Source organism: Varroa destructor, unplaced genomic scaffold (genome assembly GCF_002443255.2).
Source record: "Varroa destructor unplaced genomic scaffold, Vdes_3.0 BEIS01000001.1, whole genome shotgun sequence".
Classification (NCBI taxonomy): Eukaryota; Metazoa; Arthropoda; class Arachnida; order Mesostigmata; family Varroidae; genus Varroa; species Varroa destructor.
This window is the reverse complement of record NW_019211454.1, coordinates 22,062,412-22,077,008: the sequence shown is the minus strand read 5'-3', so window position 1 is coordinate 22,077,008 and position 14,597 is coordinate 22,062,412. Positions and strand designations below refer to the sequence as shown.

General features: G+C 40.2%; 1 long non-coding RNA gene across 3 annotated transcripts; it reads right to left on the bottom strand.

The window, feature by feature from the left end:
• Positions 1 to 88: 88 nt before the first annotated feature.
• LOC147758387 (uncharacterized) lies at positions 89 to 13,481 on the bottom strand. 3 transcript variants are annotated; one of them, XR_015328779.1, is made up of 3 exons: positions 13,061 to 13,481; positions 2,205 to 4,877; positions 89 to 1,791 (listed from the first exon to the last, which is right to left on the bottom strand). It is a non-coding gene; the product is annotated as an uncharacterized LOC147758387 (long non-coding RNA). The 3 variants fall into 3 exon arrangements; XR_015328780.1 differs by having other exon boundaries at positions 3,161 to 4,877; XR_015328778.1 differs by having other exon boundaries at positions 89 to 3,240; positions 4,537 to 4,877; positions 13,061 to 13,478.
• Between the last annotated feature and the right edge of the window lie 1,116 nt (positions 13,482 to 14,597).

Here is a 14,597-nt window from a genome sequence, read left to right as displayed (position 1 = left end):
ATATATATATATATATATATATATATATATATATATATATATATATATATATATATATATAACTAAAATCATTAATAGCCTCCAAACACTTCCAATTCAATTTTCAATATTTCATTACAATTTTTTTTGTCACTTTATTATCGTTAACTACATTATCAAAAAACAGAGTATCATTTTTAGATAAATACACTAACGGATAATTCAACCATCATATATATATATTTTCTATATAGCAGTATGTATTTTTCAAGCGTTGCACTCCCGTGGCCATCCAGCTTTATAGGATCGGTCTGAATACACATCGCATAATTTAGAGTTGTTGATAATTAGAGAAGTTGAGATAACTACTTAGGTCTGATAAGTAGAGAAAACGGGAATCTTCTATAATACTGGTAGATAGTAGTGTATATAAATTCACTCATATTACCTTTATTAAAATGAATTGTCCTATCCTATCTACAGTAATAATAATCATTTTAGGCTTGGAAATTTACTAAGCTGGATCGAAGATGGCATCTTGTGTTTTCAGGAGAGCTGTCATTACTTCTAAGCATAGCTTTTTGACAGTATCGTAAAATGAACTCGTCGTGAGGTTCACGTTCGTTTTGCTAGCCTGTCTATGGTCATATAAATAAAGAGTTTTCCGGAGACAATTAAATTTTATCTCTGCGTAGTTTACACGGCATGAACGCAGCTCATAGCACAATCGAAAGCTCTGGGGCTTGTTTTGGGACGAATGCCATCATTGTTAGTCGAATTTTGTTTTTTTTTTTTAATTTTATTAGTTAAAACATTCTACTATCGCGCAAGTCTCGACGGTTCTTCTGTAGAAACCGTTCGGGAAAATATTGAACGCGTAAAATTTCGGGTCTCTGCCAAAGGGGCCATGGTGGCGCAAACAAACACGATAAATTCAAAGTACTTCCCAAACAGTGGCAAATAAAGTCGTCGGGCTTTTACGTGACTAGTACTAGGAATACAATATATATTGTTAATGGTACTTTCGCTATAGCGATCGTAAAGTATGTGGGCAGCGGGAACTTTTGGGGTTTTTGCAGAAACTCTAGACAAAACTCTTGAAGTAGCCTCGAGTTTTACAGTTTATTTGGTTCGAATGGCCTCATGCTGCGCGTGGCGCATACTGAGCGATTACTGATGCTATTATTATGATGGTTACTGGCAATAACTTCTGGTAAACTTCGATTTACCTGAACGGCAATTTCTCCCCTTTGACGCATGGACAATTATGTTTCTCTAATGGCCAGAGGTAAACTTTCAGGAAACATTGCGATCAGTCATTTTGTTAGGCGCCCAATCAATTTCCCGCGATTCTGTTTGGATAATCAAATTAAAGTGCAAAAACAACGCGCAAGCAGCATAGGGCGCCCGTCGCTGGTAGCGGCACGATCCCGGAACATCCCCACTGGATTAAACGTTCGCTAGTTGTTTTATGGCTTCTAGAAAAGGCCGGACGGTAGCGACACAGAATCGGGGACGATGCAGACCCAACCAAGAGATCAGAGCGGTTAATGCATGCTTCTACACAGCGATGGATCAAGCGCCGTATCGAACCCAGCTAATCTCGTCTATCGAACAAAACAGTACAGCCACATGTGCCAAGTATACATAGCGCACTAATTATTTCTTGATAATATCTGCGTCGTGATTGTCCAGTGCCATGTTGGAGCGTACGATTAAGATCCGATAGCATGGAAACAATTGCCGCATAACCCGTTTTTCAGATCGAGGTCAGCATCGCGCGTACAGGAAATTAACTAGAAGAGTGATTATCTGAAAGGGACGGAAAAACAAACGTAATAACAGTCTGAGCAAAATAACGATTTTAACGATAATACTAGTAGTAAGGATGCTGCCGCCATTCGTAGCTTTGACGATCCGCCATGACATCTATATTTGTTATAGCAACAGGCAGTTGCAGGGGGAAGAATTTTAGAGAAGTAGGTTAATTGAAGCCCGATACTGAATTGCCTTTGCAAGTGGGGGGTCCGAATTAGTTCGGTATGCCTATTTCGGTTTGCATAGGACATATTGTTGTGACATATCCAAGGTTAGACTATTATCTCCCAGGCCAAATGAGCATTTAGTCGCTCGAAATAAACTACTAAATATAGAACAATTATTGCGCGCGGGAGCTTGTTAAAGCCTCCATCAAAAACGGCACGGTTCCAAAAGATTTTAATTACCTTCTATGGAAGAGTCTGCGTGTCAGTACATCTCTAGGAACCGTCAATTGTATAGAATGCGCGGTAAAACGTTACTTTCAGCATGTTAGTTACTCGTGTCTGTGCACATGCCACAATTACTCCGCTTTACCAGATCACTTATTTACGCCGTCAGCCAATCAATCGATAGGTTACGATTATTAATTAGGCCTCGTATTTCTATAGATAAGTGCGGCTTATATAACGATCTGTTATTAATTCTTAAAGTGCCGGCCCCGTAGACGAAAATTTGCAATCGATAAACAGAAGTACACATGTATAAATGATAATCCAGGCACAAATCCGAAGAGCTCTCGCCATCACAGGGGCTTATCGTAAATAGGAACGCTATGATGGGTGTGAACGGTTGGTAGTATTCAGAAGCAGGCATTTCAATTAGTTCCGTGAGCGAGCTGCGTTCAGTCATTGTTTCACGATTAGCTTCTCTAGAGCAAGTCCGTGCGCCTATCAGAATCGCTTATACCCGAATTTGCTTCCTCGTGCTTCACATCTTCATCTAAAAAATGGATCAGGCTATTGTCAAAACGCTGACAAGGGACCGGCCGGCCTGTATTTGTTGCGAGACTGTTGAACGTTGCTTCCTCTTCGACGGACAATTCTGCTTTCGCCTTAATTCTCGCGGGCGTTTTCGTTCCTCTAACAAATGGACGTTTGAAATCACATCCGTGAAAACCCACCTAGCTTGGATTCAATGTAGTCAGACGTTCCTGCCTGACGTTGGATAATAAAGATTCACATACCTGCACGATATGTTAGTAGTCTACGTAAAACCTCATGCTCATAGTTCGGAGGAAGGAACAATGTATCGTACGCGTTTTTTTGCAATCCTGCATGTAGCATACATTTCAAGGGGAACAATCATCGTCAAATAATTCCCTTGAACTTCGTCATGTCTAGCATGCGCATACAGAAATTACCAGCATTGACACGTGTGCCGACGGCATCAGCTGCGAGAGCCTATAGTCGATTTGAGACAAAAACAGTGCTTCAGTCTTACCTGAAAAAATTGATAGATAAATAATACTTTTTCAATTAGATTTGACTTTTTCGTAACAAAATCATGTCGCTTGGCCGTTTCATTACAAAGTTAAGTTGTTGCGCGTTACAATCTCGGCACAAGGAAGAGATTGTATTAAAAAAAGTACATTGTTTAATATATAATATTAATAATGTTTAATAGATATTGTTTTTCCATCAAATCCGTCTGTCTACGGCTTTCTGAACATTTTGATATACCATAACATTTTAAAAATCGGCCACATACTAATCAGCCATAGGGAATTTAAAAATGGCTCCTATGGCCCGTGTCATATATTTTTATGGCACATATTTATATGCATTATATAGTTTTTTAGTACTTCTCTTTTTCGAAACGCAGGCATGGCATGGCGTTTATCGTAAGTAGATTGCTGTTTATATTACTCCAATAGAACAATGTATAGTAGCAATGAATATCGTCAATCGAATTGCAAAACAAAGGGCGACACGATGAACCGTGGCGGTAGTGAGTGCAAAGGATCGCTGAGATTCTAATCTTCTATTTAAGCTTCATCCGTATCTTAGCGGTAGTTATATCTGACCGCTTCCATTCATATGAACGTATAGTAGCAACTATGTCAAATGCGGCAGCATACGGCGTATCGTTCTAATATCTGAACGCGACTTCGGCCAGACAGCGCCGTATGATGTCTTCCCGGAGAGACTTTTGTGAGCGGCGGCCCACGTTTTCATCTGACCAACTGGCCGACGTCGGCTGGACTGGTTACAGAGTTATAGGCATCCAAACGTTTCTGGGTACAATCATTCATAGACATAGGCCGGTATAAGTTAGATGGGATATTCAATAGGGAACCAAATAGTAATAGAGTAACATTAGCACCTCCTTTCGAAGGGCACGATTCCTATTGTTGTAGCCGCGATTTCGATACGCTACGGTTGACTACCAAACCACGCGACGATAGTGCTGCTAGCAACAAAATCATGCTTCTATGGAACAGTAGACGCCGATCGAGTATTCATTGGTCGCCGGGACATACAAATGGCGGACAATGCGCTGGTACATGAACAAAGCATGACGCTAAATTGCTTGTTATCAACCATGATATCGTATATAAGCAGTAATAGCTAATCTGCGAAAAAAGAAAAAAAGTTCAAGTTCGTGAACTGTTACGTTAAACCGTGACCAAGTTGGTGTTGTTTACTGGTGGCGTAGGTTGGTCTCACCCAGAAAACACCTAAAAATTTATTTTGTAACCTTTCAATGTTGAGTTGAAAAATTGTAGCGTTCCCAAACCTTCTCATCCTGCAGACTGTATTCCCGTTGCCTTTCACAGATCGCCTTGATACAGGCCAATTGCCAGGGTGACGAGACGCACCTGTCATCCTAAAGCACTTCTGCCTGTCCGAAATGTTCACTCAGTATACGTTAATACGTTTAGTCTTCCTTTTTAATGGTGGCAGAAAATACCCTACGCGAAGCAAATTCGTCCAAGAGATAGCAAAGTTACCAATATAATATCGGCCGAAAAAGCTCGATCAGTCTTGATATGGCAGTCGACGTTTGATCCAACTGGACGCTATCAATTGACAGCTTCACAATGATCCTCAGCATGCGTGCGAATGATCTGAAAAAAGCTGAACACAGTCAGAGTCAACAAGAAGTTCCGTACCGTACCTGCATTCGTGATGTTTACTGCTTCGTTTGAGAGCTATTGCGAACACCTCGTCTATGACTCCAACAGACCAGCGAACGTAACGAAATTATATTAACTTAGTAAGGCTTTGATATAAATTATCCAACTCTAACAATCTTCTTCATACGGAAGTCATCTAAGACGCTTAAGTAGAAACGCATTCTTGAAAATCCTAGCTTAATTTTGATAAGTCATACGCTGTAGCCATCTCTCCATCTGTACTATACATAGAAAAACCTCACTTTGAAAAATTTAATTTATACTGTATTTTATGTTCATTATGTGATTACTCATTAAATAGAGCCTAACTGCCATGGGCCTTTGTCAATAAGGCTCTAAAGTAGTAGTTGCTTGCTAATTAACTGTATTATACTTTAGATTATAGGGCATTCTTATCTTATATTCAGTCGGATAAGTATCTGACAAGCTGAGCTTGGCGCAACAGTCATTAATATATTGACTAGTACAATGATGACAGAAGAACCAATGATATCAAACATAGAATTAGATTAGACCATTTGTTCTTTAAACAACACATACATTACAGGCAATTAAATTATGCTCGATAAAAATAACAGGAATGGACGGAACCAAAGGAGTAATAGCAGGCTAGCATTCGGAACACTACTAGAAGGTGTTTCGCAACGCCGACAGCAGGCTATCTTCCGCTGGGCCGGGCTGACTGACGAGTTGAGTGATAAAATCTATACGGCACGTGTCGGGTCAGATCACGGCCTGCCAATTGATTCCTCCACTCACTCTCATAGCAGGATGCATCAGCGCACCAACTCGATAAAAATTTGATCATCTATTACTAATTTTTTTGTAATTGTCAGTAATTATTTTAAAGCATTTTTTATTGATGTCTAGATGTGAGCAAGAACTTGGAATCATCTCGTTTAGCTATGCCGTTAAGGACTTGTTCCCACCAGGAATCTAACAAGGGGGCGAGGGGCGGGTATTGCTACATTTAGCTGGGCTTTCTCGATCAGGCTTATTATTACGGCTCGGCAATCGTACAAGCAGTTATTTTATTATAATGATAATACCTCCTTCTAATTCCGTGATATTAGCTAATTTTCTATCATTTTAATTATACATTTCTGGTAATAGTTTTTGTCGACGGTGTAATTTAAATATATAAAATAAAATAAGACAAGATGCTTGTTGCTTATAGTGATGGTTGCAACGGATTTGAAGATGCGCATTAGTCAACCTTAGCCTACTGCGTCCGGCTAACTTGTTTATGGATGTCTGTTTTACTTAAGTTTTCAGTAAATAGTAATGCTTTACAAAGCAACTCGACAAATCAGCTCGCGCTGAGACGTAGAACTGAACGCTACATACGATCAAGTTCGTATAGTTGATTCACTCTAAAGGATTCCCATATGAATAGTGATTTATTTGTACGACGCACAAAAGACAACTTTTAAGAACTTGATTGGATCTTCAGTACTTTGTTTAATACACTTGCCAAGTTCGTTTGGTCCACTTGGTGTAATTTTTATACAAAAATACAAGAAAAAATTAGCTTGTTCGCTTACGACGCCTTCGAATCTAAGAGAATCTGTCCCGGCTTGGAAAACCCCGCGACCGTCACTTTGGGTTCGGGTTCGCCCACGTATTTCCAAAGGTCTCTGATGCTGAATAGTAGCAAATAAAAAGAGGTCGTCTGCATACAGAAGGAGATCTACTACCAAATGTCGCTTCTTGATCTCTTTCGGTAGAGCGCTGATGGCTACTGATAATAGTAGTGAAAGATTGTTGCCCTGGGTTTCGACCCAAAGGGGTCGAATTTAGCAACTCCATCGACTAGAATGTCTTTGTCTGCCCAGAGAATGTCCCTAAGCAATTCCACGACGGTTTGTGGGTAGTTCAGCGCAGGCCAGCTTAAGTAGCGCAGCTTTCCCAGGGCTATGTCAAACGCAAATAAAAATCAGTGAATACTGCGTACAAGTTTCAACGCTGATTGCTAAACTGGGCTGGATACGTTTGGATACGTGGGCTGGAAATCCAACTAACAAGACTAGTGAAATTTTGTGGCTTAAAATTTCTGTTACTATAGGATAATGCCAATAAGCCTAAAATAGCGGGAAAAACTGTTCGTGAGGAGATACGAGAGAAGAGCTACTTGAGGTCACGTCTACCTCTAAATATAATTTCGAGTGGATTTACAAGCTTTTTCCCATTTTATCGAAAAAGGGCCATCCCTTGACAAGTATTGAAAACAACTGTTCATCCCAAAATTACACAAAGAATTTGCTGTATATGCCCATTGCGAATTAGACTCGGTTCTAGAAGGTTCTCTTACGCGGGAGTTTATCGATGACGGTTGTATTTTTTTATATTTTTAAAACCCAATTGTGTGCGTCGCGCAAGTCTAACCTTTGTTGATTCCATACAATTATGCAAAATGTGGGATGATGATTAGCCAACATAACCCTAAAATGTTGGATGAGATAGCTTACTTCAACCGGTTATGCTACTTCTGCATTGCCTTGTACCCAGCAGTGAATTTGCAAACGTGCCTTCTCCAACAGTTGTTATTCTTCGTCGTAAGGACATCTAGAAGGAGATGCTGGTGTCATAATGGCCAAGTGCCCGAGTCAAACGGTTCTACAAAAATAGAAAAACCGTGGTTTGCTAGGACGCTATTGGCGATACTCATTTAAAGAAACCAGGATCTTTTCAAGCACATAATTCTACACTGATTCAACTCACTGATTCACACTGATTCATGAAATCGGAAGAGTCGCCCTTAAACAGAAAGAACCTGAAAGCCGTTAAGAAACTTCGGAAGTTGAGACAGGTGTAACGTGGTCACATTGGCGACTTCTAGTCTTAGCTGCGCTCCATGCAAGAAGACGCTTGTCGTCAAGAGCAATGCTTAACGTAGTACTGAAAGTAAAACTTTTATCATTTATTAGCTTGAGCTACATTATCGAGGTAGTATGCCGCTTGAACTTATCGCCTTTGTTCCATGACCTCTACCAGCCTCTAAACTTAACTCTGTCCATTGGCAGGCCTGTGGTAAAAATATCGATGACCGAATTGCTTACATCGTTCTCAAACGTTGGCACCCCAGTAGCATTCGCAACCGTGCAACCAAGGCAGTAAGAGGTGGCTTTAACAACCTTGGCGATCCGGCATGTCACATGTTAAAGCTACTAAACAATAAAGTAGGAGTTTGTCGTTCTACCGAAGGGAAATATTTGAAAATTGTCGCCTCAATAATATATAATCCGCGAAATTGAAACACATAGCTATTCCATTTATACATGAAATTGTAAGCTCAACTGAGTTGTGTGCATTATTATTGAGATCTCTGTCATTATATGCAATATGTGTGCATAACCAGGGACGTACACTCGTAGCATCCATTTAATTGGACCCATGAGGTTTTTTAAGATCCCGTGAGATCTAGCACATCGACTTTACCGAGAGCAGACGGTGTCAAAAACTAAAAATTAGAGGCATTTTGGTAGTTGCGCTACACGATATTTATTGCTCTCCGCTGCGGGCGCGATGTCTACGCACCCCGTAAAACGGCATCGACCACCCGAATTATAAGTTTACGGAGAGTGTCGTTTACGAATGCGTCATGTTCGTTTTGGCCATCTTCCCGTTTTTGCGAGCTGCTCTAAGAACATGAATTGCTACTTCGACGAACTTTGTGTTGGAACTCTCATTAACGGCCACAGCATCGCTGAAGTTTTGCTTCAGATATCGCGGCTCGTCCTTGCACTTACGCTGTGTATTGTCGGCTATAGCCGAGGTGTCAATTCTGTTGTTGTGATCGCCCCCTTTCTGATGGCCGTCACGAATATCGACGTCACCTTTGAGCTTCACGTATTAGAAAACCGTTACGTGTTGAATGATGGTTGCGGTTAGGTTCTGCGCGGCCTAGCCATCGTCCTTTGATAGACCTTCGGTTAGCAACGCAGATCGCGTACGGGTGAGCTCTAAGAACGTTTCGACACTGTTTCGCTTCGAGTACTCGAATCAAGTTCTCGTTACCCATTCCGCACTCCCAATGCAACGAAAACTGACCAACCTCTGTTGCCGTAACTATACGTGTAAATTAAGTGATTTTATACCAGTGTCTCTCGTGTAAAGTTGAGACGCTGGTTGAAGCCTGAGTACCGGCGTGTACTTCAGGCATCCTCAATATATGCTCATTAACCTTACGGCACTCTGCTGATCTGTAGGGTTTCGCTCCTCGAAGTTTTTAATTGGATCTTGTCCCACAAGCTCTTTTTTTGCCTCGATGCACGGACAGTAACTGGCATTCCGTTGTGCAATTCTTTTCTCAGGCACTTCAACCGGTTAAGCATAAACCCCAGAAACTTCATAATCATTGGATTCTTTTATACTTCAAGTACACTGTTTATTAGCGGTGTATGTACCCAGGACCTTAATTAACAGCCTCGCAAAGAGAGCGGCTCCAATTGGCATCGTTTGACAGACCTTACTTTATCGCATTAGCGCCATAGCAGCCCAAATCGAGGTAAATAGCATTATAATCGCCTATTGTTAATTGATACCAATGATTTTAAACAGGTATAATCTGAACATTTTACCAAAAGGACATCTGGAATTTGTTGCTCTGAATCATACAATAACAGTATATCATTTATCCTTAAAACAATATCGTTCTCCTATGAGTTCTAGAGCGAACTGTTCCGCAAAGGCAAAAACAAACCGAAAAGCCGAAGTAGAAGAAGCCCGATCACTGATTAAACGAATAACCGTAGATCGGAAAACAGTACTGCTTCGACGAAACGAAATTTCCAGCTGATCTGGCTGAAAATAGATTGTTGGCACTATTTGGCGCGTCATCATCGCTAGCACGATTTGTATCTCTTAGCATTTACAAAACATAACTGAAGAATAACAATCGGAGCGGAACCTTGAGACGAACTCGTGCATGTCGCGTAACAAAATGCAAAGTTAGAGTTCCAAACAGTTATGTTTGGCTGATCATCAGGTGCCTTACTGCTCGTAGCTGAAAACCTTCTCAATGTTAGTCGAAGACAACAAGATCACAATCATCATACAATGGTACCTTCTATTTATATCGATTATTGCTGGATGTAGCACTCGTGTACCTATATACCGACTGCCCATTCATTCTCGTGTTTAACTACACGAAGCACTTGACCCGTAGGCGATGCACGCCCAAAATACTAAACGCTTTTTTTATCTTCTGCATTTACAGAAAGCATCAGTCGTTGGCAAAGTCATTTTAGACTCAGGTTTTGTAAGATGGTTTCGCAGACATTTTGATAGCCGCAGTAGGAGTGCGCTTTATATACGGCCTCTCGGCACCAAACGCCATAAAACGAGACCGGTGTTATTTGCGAATGAGAAGGAGGGCCAAAGAAGAGAACAACATATGTAACTACGAAAAGCGACATATGTTATACACAACAATATTCAAATCAACCTGGATAACACACCATATTGGTTTCATGTATCTAATTGAAAAAATATCTACATGACATATTAATGACCACAGGACCTCGAAACGAACCTGCAGTCTCTGCGATGCTGTTCGCTTTCGAAACGCCATACACTACCCGTGAAACTTTACGCTCACGTAGATTTCAAGAATATTGCTACCAAGATCTTCATCGAAGAGACCGTTACTTGTAGTTTACTACCACATAGAATCATCTGTTTTTGACAGAAAGAATACATCAAAGGGAAACAACGTCGATATTATCAACTGCCGATACATTATAAATTCAAGATTGGGCTGACTCGGTTGCGTGCTCCGTTCCACCCAACTTAAAATAGCGTCTTTGTTATTATTATCACTGCCGCCGCTATAAAGATGACGGAGAGGCAATTTTTTTAACTAGCATCATCTGGCCTTTTCGATATTTTGTCCTACCAATAGCAGCAAAATTATGTCTTTGTTAATGTCTAATCAATCATCTTCCTTCGTTTTTGTTCGTCAGTATAATTGAGTTACAATTTTGCCAGTGTATTCAGAGTGTAGTTTCGCTTAGTACGCGAACAGCGTCTTTACAAAGTGTTTCCACGTAAACGTACCTGCACGAAGAATGTCTGCTTCCGCTAATTGGAGGAAACACACACACCACGTAGAAGGCAATACGGATTATCTCAAAGGAGGTCTCAACATCATTTTTCATATATTTACGCTCTAGGTACATCATCATCATTCAGTGCTCTCAGGCGGCTACGGCAGCGACTTCTGAGAAATACCTCCTTAAACGAGAATATTTGCGATAAGTACACTACATTACGTTAAGGTGAAGTCGACAATTCCTGTTGATCAACATCAACAAAGAGGACGGACAGAGAAAAATCAAGCCCTCATCAAAGCAATCAGCTCAGAAAACACAAGTGAAGATTTCAAGGAAACTTGCATCTGTATATAACAACAAAATAAATTCACTATAAACAGGTGAAGTGAATATTTTTTTATCTCACCTCATTGTGACCATGATTCAATAGCGAATTTATCTGGTCGCTTGGAAAATGTTTATCATGCTATGGAAAGCAGATTGATCCCAGAAGAGGCATTTCAAACACAGAGTAATAAAATTCGTAACAAGTCTAACAAAATGGCCAATCCGACCAACAAACTATAACGATAAACAAATATCATTTCACCGCCACTGAATGAACGAATAATGGAAGATCTATATAGAAACTGTATCTGTGTATAATAACTGAGGATCTGTATAGAAAAGCGGTAAATCATCTAAAAAGACAACGGGAATGTGGGAAACTAAGCCGACACGTGGAATTCTTCTTATGAAGACCTTTTCTTACACATACTAGCATAATGATAGCTGACGGTCTGATCCCGGATAATGTCTTTTACAGACGTTGGCCTAAACCTAACGCCCCGCACAACTGCGTATCAATGTCGGCAATTCCCATGGGAATCGTTGAATTTGTCCCTATACTATGCTCTTTGCATATCCTGCCCTCTGCTGAACTTCCTTTTTTGCTAGCAGTTGTTATCACAGCATCCACCCGATTTTTCCTAATTTTTTGGCCTAATGTCGTCTTTTGGTAAGGGGCGTATCACTTTGAGATGTAGATATCTCGTTTTACATTACAGGACGGGCCATGTAAAGAATATATGCGATAAATTGATGACAACGCGATAAAAAGCCAAATAACAGTAACGTTCAAAGCATAACTGTAATAAGATGAGCTGCGTAAAAAGAGCAATGAGCTATAGTGGTAGCCATAGCATTTATTTTGACTAACGAATATAGCTCAATAGAGGGAGTAACTTCACGCAAGTGGTAAAGTATGACACAGTAAGTGCAAGCTAGCGGGGGTCAAACATACTTTAAAAGATTTGAAATTCTACCTGAAGTAGAATTTGTCACTGTTAAGGTATCACACACACTACGTGTGTTGGGAAAAACCACTTGAGTGAGTTGGATCAATCCGTTCAAGTTTTCAGTCAACAATCAACAATCAAGTTTCAGTAATCAAATCATGTTCTGTCTAAGAATCATGACCTTATGAACGACACCAGTTCCTCAAAAATACAGCAGAACATAAAACAAATAAGTTGAAAAGGAACTGTAGCCTGTCAGCTTCAAAGAGGACGCCAATACGTCTGTTGTGGGCTCTTTTAAAAAAATAATACAAGATATTACACGAATATTTTTTCGTGTTTAGCGTATTTACCCGCTCTTCATGAATAGTAAACAGTCAATACGATGTCGTCCTTAAAAACTCAACTGAAGGCACGATTGCAGTGAAGCCATATGTACCATATATCACCCCAGTTAAAGCTAATGACTTAAAACAGAATATAGGTGCAAAGTACGGACTAGCATAGCACGACATTTTAATTACGCTAAGTTATCAAAATCCGAGTAAATATTATGGGGAAATCGTTGCAAAAGCTAACTTCTGTGAAGATATATTTTTTTCAGAACTCAAGCGGAAAAGACTTCAGATGGATAGAATTAGCATTGCCTAGATGTAAGTACAAGGGATTGACGCGCTCAACTTCCTAAATCTTCCTTTTATAAGTTTGTTCATATTTGACCTGTTCAGATCGTGTCACACAATGGATTGTCACGAGTAGATACTTATTAACAACATGAACGTCAAAAATTGTACCTTTTCGTGAGACCTTCTTTTTTTATAAAGTAGCGTCCACGGATGGATACACTCCAGCAGAGTCCACGTTCGGCAGAGCATTGTGTAATTAGAAGATAGAAGACCACTAAGTGTTGTGGACAAAGGCCAGTATCGCTGAAAAGGACCCTTTACCGCTTGTGCGTTATTCTGTACAGGTGCTGTTCAAAAAAGACTTCACCATTTCATGCGGCGACGTTAGCAAAGTGATTCGTTTGTTTACATTTACTTCCCGTCTTGAGCAGAGCAGACGTCGCACTGCGAGAAAGTCTTCTAGAACGTATCAGACTCATCCCTTTTCTGTAATGGTAGTAGACGGGTAGCAATAAAATCTCATTTACTATTGTCGTTCGTATGACTATTACTGTCATAGTGTTAATATAAAGCGAGTAAGAAAGTTGGTGACAAACTTAATATACGTGAAGATAATTAGAACGCGATAATAAGGAAGACGTGAACAAATTAGATTAGAACAATGCATACTCTGGAATGGCAGGAAGAATAATCATTATAAACAAAACACAATACTCTTGAGATTATTTATTATTGCTATAAGATTTAGATAGGAATTAAGTGACAGACCTGTTACTTTTGGTGAGACCACGCGCACATGAGATTATTTGACTATAGGATGTCCCCAATGACCGATTCTGCTGCTTATTATTGTCCAGTTATTATAAATATTTTTGTGTATAGGACAATAGCAGGAAGGATACCTCTCCTTGCTCCTACTTGCGCATGAACTTGGGCCAATACCACTCTTCAAAATGCGTTATGCTTTTGCAAAGGTATCTATTCGATCGTTGACTAAATAGTGGATTCTTGATCTTTGATCAACTCTCAACTAGAAATGCCTCTGATTATGTTATTGGATTCTGGTACTACCAAGGAAGCCGTGAGGCGCGCGCGCTCAGCCTCGTAACCAAGCCCCCGTCCGTAAATATGCCCTTCCAGAATTGTCAGTATTGGCTCGTGAGTGCCGAGAAACGATAGTGATACGAGATTACTGTTATCTGAACATCAAATAACCTACTTCGACCAGTTTCACTTTGTGTGTAACTTCTACGATCTGCTTGGATCAGTAAATTAAGTTGAGCAATGATTTTGAGAACATGTACCGCCTTTGCCTTTAAGTGCGATATCGAACGATAATCAAAGTTTGCCGCGAAATTTCGAATTTTGATTCGCTTTTGGCGCCACCTTGAATTAAATGCTGACTAGTTGAAATAGACCTAAACTTTATAATCTTTGATTCGTTACCCTGTCGTATATAAGCAATACGGGGAACACGTATTCGTAGATTGATTGCGTGGCTGTCAAGTACACTTAATGCAGCCCCACTAGTAACGCCTTAGTTGAGCCGAACGCTACAAGACTAAAAATTAGCCAAGATCTTCTATAGCAGCTGAAATGTGGGTCTTCCGCCTCCCTGTGCAAGGATTTATGTAGGTATTAAAGAACAATTCTAGGAATGAATAGAGATTCTTTTACGGCTTCTCGCCGTATGGCGAGACACCAC